The 17,842-nt window shown below is 36.6% G+C and overlaps 1 protein-coding gene across 7 annotated transcripts in view; it reads right to left on the bottom strand.

The window, feature by feature from the left end:
* The window catches only part of LOC136263915 (uncharacterized), a 255,807-nt gene that overhangs the window by 127,004 nt on the left and 110,961 nt on the right, over positions 1 to 17,842 (bottom strand). The gene's annotated exons all lie outside the window — the stretch shown is intronic.

The raw sequence follows: 17,842 nt of genomic DNA, 5'->3' as shown, positions 1-17,842 counted from the left end.
TCACATATTGCACTGACTCAAAATGCTAATGAGATATACGGGTATATCTCGTTAAGGGGGTATATCTTGTTAAGGCAGTGCGTATATCTCATTACACACTGCCTTAACGAGATATACGCACTGCGTATATCTCGTTAGCTTGAGACATTGCATACCTAATAGGTGTGTACACTATATCCAGAAATCATCAGATTTCTTTGATATTTTACTGTTATTCTCTTCTCTTATATAGGGAATCAAGTAAGCTGCGATTGTGGGATTGAATTCTGCCAAACAACCTGTGATTGTGGGATTCAATTTTAATACATTAGCAGTAGTTTGTTTTTTACTTTTGTATATGTACCAATTAAAGTAACAGAATTGCTTAGCAATAATGAAATCAAACTACTGTTTGATATATTAAAATTAAACCCCACAATCACAGTTTGTTTGGCAAAATTTAATCCCACAATCACAGCTTACTTGGTTCCCTATATAAGAGAAGGATATAGCAACTAAAGATTTTGCCAATTAGGTGAGTCTACATGCTAAAGTAGAACATATTACTTATACCATGGGCACTCATGCTTTGCCTGTATATACGCACTCGCCCTCGGGCCTGCGGCCCTCAGGCTTGTGTGTATATATATCAGGCAAAGCACTATTGCCCATGGTATCAAGACACACGGTAGTGTGTCGTGCGGCCCAAGAAGCCGGCGCGCAACCCCCGTGAGTATATTGACAGGAAGAAAGAAAACGCAATTTTCGCACCTCCGTAGCTCTGTGCTGCTTGATGAAACAAGACGATTTATGCTGTGGACACTCCCTCCAACTTCAGCACTCCACATTCCAAATTTGAGCGAAATCGCTTCAAGTGTTCCCGAGATATGCGACTTCAAAAATTGGCTTAGTTTCTTGGTTTTTTTCTTCTTATTTTCTTCCTCTATTCGCACACTTACAAAAACTGCTATAAAACGCGAACGCCATATCCGATCGCCTTGACATTTGGCACACAGAAGGGGGGTATAAAGGCGCATCTCTGTACCAACTCTGGCTGGAATACGATAAACAGGCAAAGAGTTATGAGCGATTATTCACGAAAAATAACACCAATATATTGTCACGCCTACAGGGTAAACCTTGTATGGCAAGAAGCTGAAAATCAGTGGGTGAATAGGTTAACTATTGAACCTCAAACCTTTTGTGGTGTGAAAGAAATCGAGCTAAAAACCAGGAAGATACAACGAAAAAACCAACAGTGTGTAACAATTACGCAATCGAGATTAGCTAATAAAAAACGACTGCTTGCCACGCCTACCAGATAAACCGCTTGGGGTAATGCTTGGAAAATCGCTGTACAGATGGAGTTATCATCTTAGAAAGGCTCTTCAATGGTGTAGAAGAATCAGACTTAAAGCCACGGAGTTATAACACGAAATCCAACTTGGTGTAGCAATTGCGAGATCGAGATACTCTAATAGAGCAGTCATCCTAATAGAGCAGTCACCCGAAGAGAATTCAAGAGATCAGCTAGAAACAAGTAACCTGTATAGAGATCAGCTACAAACAATTCACCCTGTAGAGAGATCAGCTAGAAGAAGTTACCTTGTAGGGAATTCATGCAACTATAGAAAGAGATAATTCAGCTAGAAGAAATCACCTTGTAGAGAGTTCAGCTACAAAGAAACCACAATGCAGAGAGTTCAGCTACAAACAAATCGCCCTGTAGAGAGATCAACTAGAAGAAGTTACCTTGTAGAGAGTTCAGCTACAAAGAAACCATCATGTAGAGAGTTCAGCTGCAAACAAATCACCTGTAGAGAGTTCAGCTACAAACAAATCTCCCTGTAGAGAGATCAGCTAGGAGAAGTTTCCTTGTAGAGAGTTCAGTTACAAAGAAACCACCATGTAGAGAATTCGTTTACAAACTAGTGACCCTGTAGAGACATCAGCTAGAAGAAGTTACCTTGTAAAGAGTTCAGCTACAAAGAAACCATTCTGTAAAGAGCTCAGCTGCAAAAAAATCACCTGTACAGAATTCCACTACAAACAAATCACCCTATAGAGAGATCAGCTAGAAGAAGTTACCTCGTAGAGAGTTCAGTTACAAAGAAACCACCATGTAGAGAATTCGTTTACAAACTAGTAACCCTGTAGAGACATCAGCTAAAAGAAGTTACCTTGTAAAGAGTTCAGCTACATAGAAACCATTCTGTAAAGAGCTCAGCTGCAAACAAATCACCTGTACAGAATTCAGCTACAAACAAATCACCCTGTAGAGAGATCAGCTAGAAGAAGTTATCTTGTAGAGAGTTCAGCTACAAACAAATCACCCTGTAGAGAGATCAGCTAGAAGAAGTTACCTTGTAGAGAGTTCAACTACAAATTTAAAGAAACCATCATGTGGAGAGTTCAGCTGCAAACAAATCACCTGTAGAGAGTTCAGCTACAAAGAAACCACCATGTACGGAGTTCAGCTAGAAGAAGTTACCTTGTAGAGAGTTCAGCTACAAAGAAACCATCATGAAGAGAGTTCAGCTGCAAACAAATCTCCCTGTAGAGAGTTCAGTTAGAAGAAGTTACCTTGTAGAGAGTTCAGCTATAAAGAAACCATCATGAAGAGAGTTCAGCTACAAACGAATCACCCTGTAGAGAGATCAGCTAGAAGAAGTCACCTTGTAGAGAGTTCAGCTACAAAGAAACCACCATATAGAGAGTTCAGCTAAAAACAAATCATCCTGTAAAAAAATCAGCTACAAACAAATCACCCTGTAGAAAGATCAGCTAGAAGAAGTCACCTTGTAGAGAGTTCAGCTACAAAGAAACCACCATGTAGGGAGTTCAGCTAGAAGAAGTTACCTTGTAGAGAGTTCATCTACAAAGAAACCATCATGAAGAGAGTTCAGCTGCAAACAAATCTCCCTGTAGAGAGTTCAGTTAGAAGAAGTTACCTTGTAGAGAGTTCAGCTACAAAGAAACCATTCTGTAAAGAGCTCAGCTGCAAACAAATCACCTGTATAGAATTCAGCTACAAACAAATCACCCTGTAGAGAGATCAGCTAGAAGAAATTACCTTGTAGTGAGTTCAGCTACAGTACAAAGAAACCACCATGTAGAGAGTTCAGCTGCAAAGAAATCACCCTGTAGAAAATTCTGCCACAAACAAATTGCCCTGTAGAAAGATCAGTTAGAAGAAGTTATCTTGTAGAGAGTTCAGCTACAAAGAAACCACCATGTAGAGAGTTCAGCTAGAAGAAATTACCTTGTAGAGGGTTCAGCTACAAGGAAACCATTATCTAGATAGTTCAGCTGCAAACAAATCACCTGTAGAGAGTTCAGTTACAAATAAATCACCCTGTAGAGAGAACAGCTAGAAGAAGTTACCTTGTTGATAGTTTAGTTACAAACAAATCACCCTGTAGAGAGATCAGCTAGAAGTTACCTTGAAGAGTGTTCAGTTACAAAGAAACCACCATGGACAGTTCTGTAATAAATATATGTGACTGAATTTTGGAAAATCACCCATATGGGCACATTTGACACTTATAATATTTAATGACCAAATAATAAGCTTTATATAGTGCAAACATACTTGTTAATGATTGTAAGCTATTCTCAATACCTTAAAATTCTAGAAATATTTTTAAAGCTCGACTCTGCTCATAATAGTAACACACTAAACATGAAAATTCTAATTATTTCATGCATGCCCATATGGGTGATTTTCCAAAATTCGGTCACATATGTATTATATATAATTTGTACATTTACTGATAAAATCAGAAATATTTAAGGTACATCTGCTTCATCTTTTCTTCTTCCTGTGGTAAAGAAAAAAATATAGGTTAAAAAAGTCCCAAAGCAGGCCATAGGCCGGCTTTGGGGTATACAAATACAAAAAGAAGTGAAATCTAATCCAAAACAGCCAAGCTGTAGAAAAAGTGTGCGGCCCTCAAAAAGGCTATGGTGAAAAGAGATGTGAAATCCAAGGTGGCGGCCAAGAAATGGCTGTGATGGTAGGTTAATAGTAAAAATTTTAATAACGACAATTCAGGTGAATTTTGTGCCAATTGACCAAGTGGCACCAAAGTTCACCTGAATTGTCGTTATTAAAATTTTTACCATTAACCTACCATCACAGCCATTTCTTGTCCGCCACCTTGGATTTCACATCTTTATTCACCATAGCCTTTTTGAGGGTTGCACACTTTTTTTACAGCTTGGCTGTTTTGGATTAGATAACTATTACATGTAGGGCAAACTTTTAATGAGTCCACTGTGACCTGATTTTGTAAAACCTACCTTTTGGGTACATATTGGTCAACTTTTTCTTTTTTAGCTAAAATGAGACACTGGTATTTATCTACCTTGTGTGGGACACCAATTAATTCATGATTTGTTCAGGTGATAGAATGGCATATATTTAGACCATGATACAGATTATTTAATTGCAGAAAAGTACTAAGAACACTTCATTTAACTATCAGAGATCTCTTTTATATATCTTATATAACATTACCATAATTAGCAGTAAATTGGTCATTTCTCTGGGATGCTTCAAGATGTCAAGCTAAAATTTTAACACAACTTACAAATGTGATTGTTTATCTAAAATTTGCAAAAAATAAGTAAATAAAATGCTGAAATTTTCAATTGAGTTTCCCACAACTTTTGCATGTTCCCAAAAGGTATATAACACTAGCTATGCTGGTAGAAGTAGTACACATAATGTGTACAGTTGGCATGGAGAATTATTTCCAAGATGCAAGCAATCTGAGCTCTAGGGATCAAGCCACCACTTTCACTCTATCTAAACAGTTTTGACATTGAGATTCTTATGAAGAGCCTAGGCTATAATAATAGTATGCTCATTACTGTAGCAGCAAGTATGTGACACATATTTCATACTATGTCATTGTGAACACTTCTCCACAATAGCATATATTAATGTACTGTCCTAATTGATGGCAGTAGTTAGGAACCATGTAACGTCCCATGTACAGTAACTGTATTCTTATAGGTAGCCAATAGAGCAGTTACTACATATATACAACATGATTATAATCCTGTGAATGTATTTATAGCTATACACTTGTACATAGCTACATGTAAAAATGTATCGATAACTACTTGATTCAGCTACCTAGTGCTGTAATATCAAGTGTAGTAAATTAACGAGGGCATCACAGATGATTATTATTATTATTGAGTTCATCTTTGTGATGACTACAGTTAATCCAGAGTGAAAGAAACAAAAATACACGCAAACTAAAGATCAAACAGGACTGAAGCCAATCAATAGTCAGGTAGTGTAGCTCACAATGATAATGTCAGTTGCCCATGACATTATTTGTATAATATAATATCTGGTATAATTACTATCCTACTGGGACCTAGCTACAGAAAGAGTATGACATATCAACCTGTCGAATATATACTGAGGAATACATTAGAGCATCACAAGAAAACAGCTTCACAGTTACATGTAACTAGCTATACAGCATCTAAATAAACAATGGACATTTGAAAGTCTGTACAACAATGAGTCATTGATAGATATTAATAGCAATCTAGTTGTTGTATTAGCACTATAGTGTATGGCATAAATGTTAAATATACTCTGTGATGTTTATATATGGCTCTGAAGTAATTCACATGCACACAACAATACTTATCGAAATACCAAATAAGTACAGATACAATATAATGTAAATACACACATTATTAATGCATATGTCTAGTCAAAGACTGGCACAAACTCTGGAACAAACATCTCTAGTATTCATTATGATAATAAGAGAAGACAGATATCTTTCAAGTGCTGGGTAATATATGAGCTTTGAATGAAAATCACTACCTTCATGATAAGCTGGTCTTTGTGAATCAATGGTTTGCTGTATGCTTACAGCAAGTTCCTTAACCTTCAAACTGGCCATCAGTTGTTCAAACAAAACTTTATCTGTAACTTTGAAGTCCTTGTGGATCATGTTCGTTAGAGTAACGTTTGTCACCTAGTAAAGTTTTCATTACTAGTAATTCCATTGTGGCATTAGCTAAAGCATTTTTGATATGATTGTAAAATGTCAGTCGATTCTTATGGTTCCAATGGGTAATACCCTCAATGATTGTGATAAGATATCTTTCGAATGTAGAGGGAAACCAAATGGTATGTAAGGCTAGGTAGACTTTATACAAGTCTAAAAGTGAATGCATCATTTTTTTCATTCTCAATTTGATAAACTAAACAGTGCGTTAAATTCAGTTGCTTTTGTATGACTGTCACACTATCAAAATCATCATCAGGTTTTATGTAAAACAAATTTACAAGTATATTAATGTAGTCAGAAATGTTTAGCCTTGTCTGATTTGTATGTGGTAACTGGTGATCATTGCTAAACCTCTTGTTGTCAGTAGGATGACTGGGAATCAATGGTACATTCCTTAGTTTTTTTGTAACACTGATATCACTTGCAGGAACAGTATTGGCAGTAGTCTGTGTGGCTGGTTTTACAAGAGAAGGATAACAAAAAGCCCTCTGTTAATGGTGTCACTGTTAGTATTAACCTGAGTGGTTGTTAGAGTTCTACTCTCTACAGCTTCCTTTGGTATATTACCTATAACTGTGCTGCCAAAATCCACTCCTTTAAAGTCAAGCATAACCAACAAAAATAAAACCAGCATAGTTGCTCCATACATAATCCTATGAATTTTCCTTGAGAAAAATTGTAGGCACTGCACAAGATTGTATTTCAGTGGATGGAAATGTTTCACCTATGTGGAGCAAAAGTATAAACATATATGTGTAATATTGCATATTGTACAGTTATGTTAATGTAGCTATGTGTTAATGTTTACAGCTAACCTCCTGCTGTTTGTGCAGCTCCTCTAGCAGTAGATCAGCTAAATCTTTATGTGTAGACAGTCCAGGATGTGTAGAGCTCTCATTCAGGCACCACAGAAAGTTGTTCCACCAGTCATGTCCTTTGCTTGGTAGCATTTCAACCAGCAAGTCAATCCGTTCTCCGTATGAGTGGTCTCTGTTTTGAAGTTTATATAACTCATCATCTGTCAGCATGTAGGTCTGATTGAGAAATGGGATGATTGCCACCAGGTTAAGTGTTGTACGAATGTTCTGGTGCAGTCTTTTTATAGCATATTCTGTTGCTGTCTCCATTTTAATCTGTCCCTGTATGTACACAAGTAGTAACAAAATCTATAAACTCTTACAGTCATTATTAGTTTATTGTAATAGACCTGGTTAAAAAGGTTTCAAATTCTTGAGGTGAACAACACCAAGTCTATTAGTGTAGTGTAATCTCTGTTCAATTATCTATACTTCTGTTAACTGAATTACAAAAGGATTGTCCATTGATCATGAATATTGTGTACTGTTCTTTAACAGTAATAGCCATGGTGCACATTGATTACCCATACAGACAATCACTATATTATGTGATCCTCCCAGAATAAGCGAGACACCACTAGCTGTATACACGTGGTGAGTGGCAACATACACATTTTGCATACAAATCTGCAATAGTACATGCAATAAGTTAAAACTCACACAGTGATTATGCTTATGTCAATTAGCTAAAATGTAAAATTTAATCTTTTAAATTAAAGCAAACAAAATGTTGGTTAGAAATGTGCACTCATAGTAAGGAATTTTACACATCTACCGGCTGTCCTCCATATTTGACTGTATAAGTATATGCATGTGGTGTTTAGCATGCAGTAGCTCAGCTGCAATCAAACCTTAGAGTATACGTAGCATTAGTCCCTTTGCTGCTGAGGGTTTGTCTTATTATTATGTAAATACCTTGACAGTTCTGCCTTGTATATGTCCATTACAGTACAGTCCCACAATGTTAAAATGCACGCCCTGGGGGTTCCAAGTACTTCCTTACTAAAAATAGTAGCATTATCTCTAATAAGGGACTACCTATGGATAAGTGCCACCCTAGAGAAAAGTGAAGCTATTTCCTAACTTACTGTAATGTGATAATATTGTCAACTGGAGAAAGCACCAACCAGACAATGATCATCTTTTATGTAAACATACTGCACATTTGACAAGAATGAGAAGACACAGCCTATAACCCTATACATATATATGAGTAATGATAGCTACCATATTGGCTGTATTATATATCAACCAATAAATTGCATGACTGACTATTCTATACTACTAAATCTAGAACCCACTTTATACTCCACCATAGTTTATCAGCTTATCAGTATTATACTACCATACTGTACATATATATATGTAGGAGCTACTACAGACCATATCTCGTAATGTAAGCAAAGATTTCATGTGTAGTGTCAATAAATTGTGCAATATTTGTGTGTTTATAAGGCCTCTGTATAATACACAGTGTGCTAGAACTTACTGGACAGGTAATGGACTGTTTTTCTGGTAGAGAATTCACATTTGTGTGGTGACACTGCGTGGATTCTATTTTAGATGGGGTTTTTTCTACACCATGAAACCTTACATGGATTTAAGTTATTGAATAATAAATTCTGTTAGTCCATACTTGATTTGATAATGTACTCAGCAATGCAGATGGGTATATAGCTGGTTGCTATATAGTGACATGATTGTATATACAGTGACAGATATGAAAAATATATAACAGTACTGATATACCTATAGTGACTGATGTTGATATCCTGCATAGGTGGATCTAGGAGACACTGTCAGGGGGGGCCAAGGGGGGGCAAGAAGTTTTAGTGCACAACAGTGTTTATTCTACTATGAGCTATGGGGAAATTCTAGAACACAAGTTATATTCATTTGCATAACCTTATTCAGCATATAGCTGGATGAACGATGGACATACAGTTTGTAAAACTGTAGTTGGAGAAAATTTTAAAAATCACACCTCCCAGGTTTGAATTTCAGAGCATTTTTGATAATGCTTAGCTTAAAAGTGTATGATTTGCAATGCGTACAAAGATTGGTTAGCCTATCTGAGATAACCTGTTTGATGGTAAAGTGTATACCAAATCAAAATAAGGAGTAGCTAGCATTGTTACGATTTGTAAAATTTGTAAATTGATGACATCAGAATTGCGACTATTCTATTAGAGTAGTGACTGCTCTATTAGAGTATCTCGATCCTTGCACAAAATTCAAATTTATTTGCCTCACTTTCTTTACAGTGTACAGTTTAACTATAAATGTTAGGCACATTTATAAGCGATGTCTTCTATTTGCCAATTGGCTTTCTATACTTCTAAATGCAGTGTGAGTGCATGATTCTAGTTTCTGGTATACATATGGTACTGTAGGTCCAAGGGGGGCCAGAGAAGGGCCAGGGGGGGCACAGCACCCCTTGGCCCCCCCTCAGATCCGCCTATGATATCCTGGGTAGGCCCATCATTATATCAATTCATACATATGCATATAATTAATGTAATAATAATTTAGCATAATAACATGTTTAGGTGTGTCAACATTGTGCTACACCTAAACTACTGCTACTCCATACTGTCCATATGGTCTTTCCTTGTCCTACTATATCCATTGAAAATGCTAGAACAGGAAATGTTAAAAGTAGTTACATGTGGGGGTACAGGTTATGAAGCCAATGATGTACCCACCTACTCTCTTACATGGTCATTATGCAACTGTACAACTAGTAACATATGTAATACATGATGAGACAAGAAATGGACTCAAATAGTCTATGAACTTATGCTTGTTTATACTGTACGTGTGATGATAGGATAACCATAATATTGGCTACTAAATTAAAACGTGCAAAAATCTTGCAGGAAATTACATGCTATAGTATACACAAGTATAAGCTGTGAGTGTCAGAGTGATACTGTATGTTGGTATAAAGTTATTATCGATATTAGTGTCTGTGTCTTGCTTTCTAACTGAAAAATTCTGATCCACATACTAATTTTGTCTTTCAAACCTACCAGACTAACTCAACACAGTTAAACCTCATTAATACGACCAAAAAATGGTCTCAGTATGGTGGTCATGTTAATGATCATGTAACACACATTTGTTGTGTTTGAGAACTTCTATAGGAAGCCACTATAGCTACATGAGGTGGTCATAATGAGGAGAAGGTCTTTAATTACATTTAATGCAATCAAACAATCTGACTGTTCTATTGAGTTACCAACCATGGTAACTAAGGAAATTTTAATGATAATTTTGCAATGATGCAGCTGGAGTGTAGTGACCATTGCAATTGCATTGCATGTGTGTGTGTGTGAAGAATATCTTTTATATACACTGTGAAAAATGAGGGATATAAGATGGTATTTCCAGTGGCTTATTGAATACAAAAAAGCTTGATATAACCAGTAGTATACTAACAATCACATGTAAGGCTTTAGTTAACGTGTTAAACATACTGAAACCATATCATGTGATGGTATAGAGTAGGCATTATATATATTAGATATAAGCTATTTTAGGTTTTAGGTAATGTGGTAAAACTGAAACCATATATGTAATAGTATAGTATGTATTATACTAAAGTATAACATGAGTACAATACAGGGTTTATGTTAAGGCTTATTTGTATGCAATAAGCCACTGGAAATACCATATTATATCCCACCTTTTTCACAGTGATAGTGGGGCTATAAATATATATATATATATATATATATATATTATAGAACACATATGTTACTATAGGGTTGGCAGCATCATCACATCTAGTGTCCTCAATACAAATGTTGCATGTACATGCATGCCTCTTGCCATTTTAATACAGTTATATGGACTTAGCTATTATTGTTGCTAAATGCAAGTACAGGACAGAAGATAGAAGTAGCTACATGGCTACATTGTCTATAATAAATTGTAACTTGAAGTCATCCATGCATGTGTGTATAAGCTACCAATTAGAAAAGAGGCTGTAGTGTACTTTACTACAATGTTTGATCTGTTAGCATGTAGCGCTAGCAGATGGCTCAAAAGTTTAAAGAACACAAAAATTATTCAAGTAACTGCACTAAATTTTACAAGTACACATCTGTTTATATAGTACTACAGGGAGAAAGTTCTATACCTACTAAAAATAGCTAAAAACTAAAACTCTAAATAAGTATAACCTATAAATAAAATTACACACCAAAGATATCATAGTTTAAGTTAATTGTCTGTCCAGAGTGCATATTTCTCAACACTCCTTCTCACTCACAGGCAGACATTTCAATTACTCCAGTCATTTTTCTTAATTATAAGTATTTTAACTTGTCCTTAGACAGTCCTTTAATCATCATATCAGCTAACATCTCATTTGTTGGACAATAGCTCAGTTTGATAGTGGTGTCTACCACTTTTTCACGAACATAGTGATACTTGATATCAATGTGCTTGGTCTTACTGTGGTATTGTGGTGACTCTGCTATTCGTGTGGCTGCTTGATTGTCTTCATGAATAACAGTCACAGCATAATTCATACACAAATACTGACTGTATTTATTCTGTCTATATTTTGGTGTTGGAACTAATAGTCTAAAAATTCTACCTTGGCTCAAACAAAAAACAGACCACAGCCCCCAATAGTGAATAACATTAGAGTCATTTATAGATTTGAGGTTCGTTTTGTCTCATTATAGGGAGTTTTTAAAAATAGTTGTTCCAATACTGAATAAAGATGGTGTTAGAATATGTAGTATTGGAACACTATTTTTGCTGTGAGTTGGCTTAGTTTGTTCATTGTGGAGATCTTTGAATAGTTCTCTTAGCCAAGTGACTTCCTGTGTTACATAAGCTAGTGCAACATACTCAGCTTCAGCTGTAGACAGAGCAACACAAGTTTGCTTCTTGCTCTTCCAGCTTACTGGTGCTCCACTCATCATAAACAGGTAGCCTGAGGTAGATTTTCGATCATTTGCATCACCAGCCCAATCAGCATCCGAGTATCCAATTATTGTATCGTCATTTTCATCATTATTTGAATACATTAGTCCATAATTGATTGTGCCCTTCAGATACCTCAGAATATGCTTAACTACCACCCAATGTTCTTTGGTTGGCTTGGAGCAGAATCTGGCAACATTACTGACAGCAAATGTGATGTCTGGTCTGGTCCATCCTGAAAGATACAGCAACATGCCCACAGCAGATTGATACAAAGTAGTGTCAAACAGTTCTGAATCTTCAGTAGCTTTCAACAGCTTTGTTCCTGTGGCCACTGGAGTAGCAGCAAGTTTACAGTTTTGTAGTCCAAATTTCTCCAAGACATTCTGAGCATAGGATGGTTGACCAATCCAAATCTTGCCAGCTTCAAAATTTTGCTTCACATTTACTCCAAGAAAATAGTGGAGTTCTCCCATGTCTTTCACTCGAAAATGTTTTCCAAGATCAGCTTTGACTTTTGCAATTGTTTGCTGTGATTTTCCAGCCAGGACTATGTCGTCAACATAAACTGCTAAGAAAAGCATACTGTCGGTTGTGGAAACATAAATACAGGGATCATTGGAACTCTGTTTGAAACCAAATTCTTTCAGCTGTGCATCAAGTGCTTGGTTCCAACACCGAGGAGATTGTTTGAGTCCGTAAATACTTTTCTTCAGTCGACAAACTAGATTTTCTTGAAGTTGTGCCACAAAACCCTCAGGTTGCTTCATATATACTTCCTCTTGTAGGTCACCATGGAGGAATGCAGTGGTGATATCCATCTGGTGCAATCTCAAATTATTCATGGCGGCAAGAGCAATTACAGAGCGAACAGATTCAGATCTTACTACTGGGCTAAAAGTTTCATCATAGTCAAGCCCTTCTTGTTGAGAATACCCCTGAGCAACTAGACGAGCCTTGCATCTCTCAATAGAGCCATCAGCATTTGTCTTCACTTTAAACACCCATTTGCTTCCCACTGCCTTTTGATCTTCTGGTAATTCTACAAGTTCCCATACATTGTTGTCATGAAGAGACCCAATTTCATTTTCCATGGCATCAAGCCACTTCTGGTTTGTTTGTGCCTCACTAACTGATTTGGGCTCCTTGAAATCTGTCACATTGCATCGTTGTCCATAGAATTCAGTCTGTTTTCTTTCATGCTCTGAACGTCTCAGCAGTGGAGGTTCAGATGAAGTGGTAGTATCTGTTGGCTCGTCTAAGTACTCTAGACACACATATTTCTTTGGCTCATTATGAATTGAATCTTCAAGACCACATTTCTGTTCATTGAAAATAACATCTCGACTAAACACTACCTTTTTCTTAAGTGGATCATACAACCTGTAACCTTTAGTAGTAGTGCCATAACCCATCAGAACACACTTCCTAGATTTTGAATCTAGTTTCTTTCTCTCATCTTTAGGAACATGTACAAAAGCTTGGCACCCAAAAATTCTCAAGTGATCAACTTTGGGTTTTTCCCCAGTCCAGGCCTCATATGGGGTCATCCCTTTTACTGCTTTGGTAGGGCTTCGGTTACGCAGATAAGCTGCAGTTGAGAGAGCTTCACCCCAGAATTTGTGTGGTAAGTTGGCACAAGACAGCATTGACCTAACAGTCTCAACAAGGGTTCTGTTCATACGTTCAGCCACGCCATTTTGTTCTGGGTTTTTCGGTATTGTAAGTCATTGTTTTACTCCTTCTGCTCGTAGGTGTGCTTCAAACTCAGTGGAGGTAAATTCTCCTCCATTGTTTGTGCGTATAGCTTTCAGCTTTTGACCAGTGAATCTCTCTACCAGTACTTGCCATTCACAAAATTTCTCAAAGACTTGGTATTTTCGCTGTAGACAATATACCCACACATATCGTGTCTTATCATCAATAAATATCAGAAAATATTCCGCACCACCTAGTGATTTCTCATTCATTTTCCCACACACATCACTGTGAACAAGCTCTAATAACTGATCTGCCCTTCTGCTACTGGGGGTAAACTTGTTTCGGTGCTGTTTGCCTTGAGGACAGGCTTCACAAAAGGTAAGGTCTTGAGACAAATTAAAATCAAAGCCATCAACAAGATTTTTGATTGCTAACTTTTGAAGGCTACTCACACCAAGGTGACCATAACGTTTGTGCTACAAATCTTCTTTTGTTTCAGGTTGTTTAGCAACATTGACTCTTTCATGGTTAGGTTTGTGGTCAAGTTGGTAAAGACTTCCTACTTTGGCAGCCTTGGCAACAATCTTGTGGTTTCTGTCTAGTATATAGCAAGCTGACTTTGTAAACTTTACCTGTCTGAGAGGCTTTGGTCACACTGATTAAATTATATACAAGTTTTGGCACATAGAGAACATCATGTAATGTGCAAGACTTTGACTCACCATTTGGTAATGTCACTTCTAAAACAACTTTCCCTCTTCCAGTAGCTGTGAGAGAATGTCCATCTCCCAAAACCACATCTATTGGTTCTTTTATTTGATAGAGGGCTGCAAAACTCTTTTCATCATGACACATGTGACATGTAGCTCCTGAGCCAACAATCCAGGCACACTTCTCATTTTGGCTTAATGCTGACAATGCATGGCTTGCAATTAATCCAGAACTTTCACTGTCTGAACTTTTGGCATGTACAGATACTGGAGCTGCTTTGTGAGTCTTTTTCTTTTCATCTTTCTCCTTCTGACGCTCCTTCTCTACTTTAATTAGGTCACGGCAGTACTTTCTGATGTGCCCCAGTCGCCCACAATGGTTACACCTCATTGGTCTTTTTCTAAAATGTTTCTGTGACACGAATGCGCCATCTGTAGTTGGAGGTTTATCCTTTGACTTTCTCTCTTGGTGCAGAATATGTTCTGTAACAACTTCAAACTTTGACACACCTTCATTTGCTTCGAGTGCAGTTACCAAAACATCGTAAGACTCTGGCAGGCTTGCAAGGAGGTACACAACACGATCCTCCTCTGAAACAGTTTCTCCAACAACAGAACGTGAGTCAAACAGTTCAGTCATAACTTTTATATGTGTCTGTGCTGATTCTCCATCCTTCAATTGAAGAGAGTGAAGTTTGCGGCGTAGGTCAAGTCTTGTTGCCTAAGTTTTCTTCTCAAATTGTCCTGCTAACTTTCCCCAAACAACAACAGGATCAGTTGGATTACTTATGAGATATAGGAGCGAAGTATCCACAGACAAAACAATATTAGCCAGAGCTCTATCTCTTCTTGCAGCAAATTTTGATTGTTCTGCAGCATTGCCAGTAGGTGCAACTTCTTCTCCAGTTACTATTTTCCACAAGCCTTCTTTCATCAGAGCCATCTTACACTGTATCTTCCAGGTGGGATAGTTGGTGCCATTTAATGGAACAACAGCAGTAGCAATCTTAGACTCAGCCATAGTAATGAAGTAGGTAAAACAGTTCAAATAATACCAGGAAATGTCTCTCTACTTCAAACTAATACTCAACTAGGACTGGGCCCATAACCTGTTAGCATGTAGCGCTAGCAGATGGCTCAAAAGTTTAAAGAACACAAAAATAATTCAAGTAACTGCACTAAATTTTACAAGTACACATCTGTTTATATAGGGAGAAAGTTCTAGACCTACTGTGTTATACAGGGAGAAAGTTCTAGACCTACTAAAAATAGCTAAAAACTAACTCTAACTAAGTACAACCTATGAATAAAATTACACACCAAAGATATCATAGCGTAAGCTAATTGTCTGTCCAGAGTGCATATTTCTCAACATGATCCAACGTCAACTCTAATATATAATCATTTTTGAAATCTTGGATATAGCAGGTGTTGATTGTTTAATCACATAAGCCACTGCAATAATTAGCTTTATTGCAACTTTAATTTTCTTGAGTCTTGCAAACTTTTTTGCTGCATTGTCACTTTCCTTACCTGAAATGCAAAATGAGATTTTCCTTACATATCCAATACTAAGGACCATTACCTGAATTTACTTCCACAGTTTTCAAGGCCCAAAAAAAAATCTGAAATTTTCACCATGCTGGTACTCACTACTGATCAATTTCAAGGTGGAAACCACGAAGTTATGAATCATAAAAGTTGACAAAATAATGGAATGTGTGTGAAGTCCGAAGACCCCTAGCCTTTTCACAAATCTGGTCATTATACTCTTCCATGGCTGTCAAGCTATACTTAGTTATCTGTAACTGCAGCAGCAATTAAGCTACTATAATAATTTATTATATTATAAGTTTTCTTATCTGGTACATATAGCCTCTTCTGTTTTGCAAGAAATTTGTTGGTTACTATATACAGTATCATTGCTGTGCGCAGTCTGCTGAATAATTTTGAACAACAGCAAAGACAGTAATAGCTACACATGTGTCATCTCCATGTTGAGTTTAGCAGACATCCAAATTGTGACAAATTAAAGGATAATGTCTCTTGCATCTAAATGAGTTTCTGGGTCTCTTAAAATCTGCTATTTATTTAAGCTGATATCCTTGTATAGACCCTAATAAAGTCAAACAACTATGTATATAAAATATATCATAATGACTTACATAGCTTGCTTGCAAAATGTGTTTAGTAGAAATTTTGATGAAAAAAATTATAATTGCACAAAATTAACAGTGACAGTAAAATTGACTATGCTGATAATCATGCTATGTAGTAGAAATATTAATAAAAAATACCAATTGGACATGTACAAATGTAACCAAATTTTGGAAAATCACCCATATTGTCATGCATGGATAATTAGAATTTTAATGTGTAGGGTGATGCTGTTTAGTGCAGCTAGGATCCAGTTTATTTCAAAAACCTTTTTGCATATAATTCAAGGAATTGAGAATTGAAATCATTAACAAGTGGATTACACCAAGAAACTTATTACTTAATTGTTAAATATTTTGTGTCAAATGCACCCATATGGGTGATTTTCAAAATTCTGTCACAGATGAAATATGCATACATTCAATAAACAGGTTTCTTGAGCTCAACAACATTATAGAATCCAGCCATCTCTGTTATTGCCAAATTGAAGTGTTGCATGCAGTACCGTCCCAGTACATTGCAGACAATGAATCTTGTAAAGAAGCTGATGGCATGTCACATAATATTATACACACTGCTGGAATCTGTCCAAATCAGAAATAATTGTAGTAAAAAAAACACAGAAAACATGTTATGCACAGGGCTACATGTAATAGTTATACCATGGGCAAGAGTGCTTTGCCTGATATATACGCACGAGCCCGAGGGTGAGTGCGTATATACAGGCAAAGCACAAGTGCCCATGGTATAACTAATATGTTCTACTTTAGCATGTAGACTCACCTAATTGGCAAAATCTTTAGTTGCTATACCCTTCTCTTATATAGGGAACCAAGTAAGCTGTAATTGTGAGATTGAATTTTGCCAAACAAACTGTGATTGTGGGGTTCAATTTTAATGCATCAAACAGTAGTTTGATTTTATTATTGCTAATATAGCAATTTTAAGAGACTAGTGTTAATTATGTTACTTTAATTGCTACATTTACAAAAGCAAAAAACAAACTACTGCTAATGTATTAAAATCGAATCCTACAATCACAGGTTGTTTGGCAGAATTCAATCCCACAATCACAGCTTGTTTGATTCCCTATATAAGAGAAGAGGATAACAGTAAAACACCAAAGAAATTCTGGGTATGGTGTGCACACCTATTAGGTATGCAATGTCTCAAGTTAACGAGATATACACAGTGCATATATCTCGTTAACATTTTGAGTCAGTGCAATATGTGATATATATGCACTGGCTTTCCTTTGATCTGAGGTGTGAAAGTGGTACACACATATATATATATATATGCCTAGGCAAAGACTGACGCCTCCATGCATATAGGCATTTCTCTCTAAACTTTTGGCTATAATGCGGAATGAACAATCATATATGGGGGATATAAATAACAAGCTTATAAGCACTGAAGGAATATGAGCTTTTGGCACTTATAAGCTCCT

The sequence above is a fragment of the Dysidea avara genome, chromosome 8, assembly GCF_963678975.1.
Source record: "Dysidea avara chromosome 8, odDysAvar1.4, whole genome shotgun sequence".
NCBI classification, from domain to species: Eukaryota; Metazoa; Porifera; class Demospongiae; order Dictyoceratida; family Dysideidae; genus Dysidea; species Dysidea avara.
This window is presented reverse-complemented; position numbering and strand designations above follow the sequence as displayed.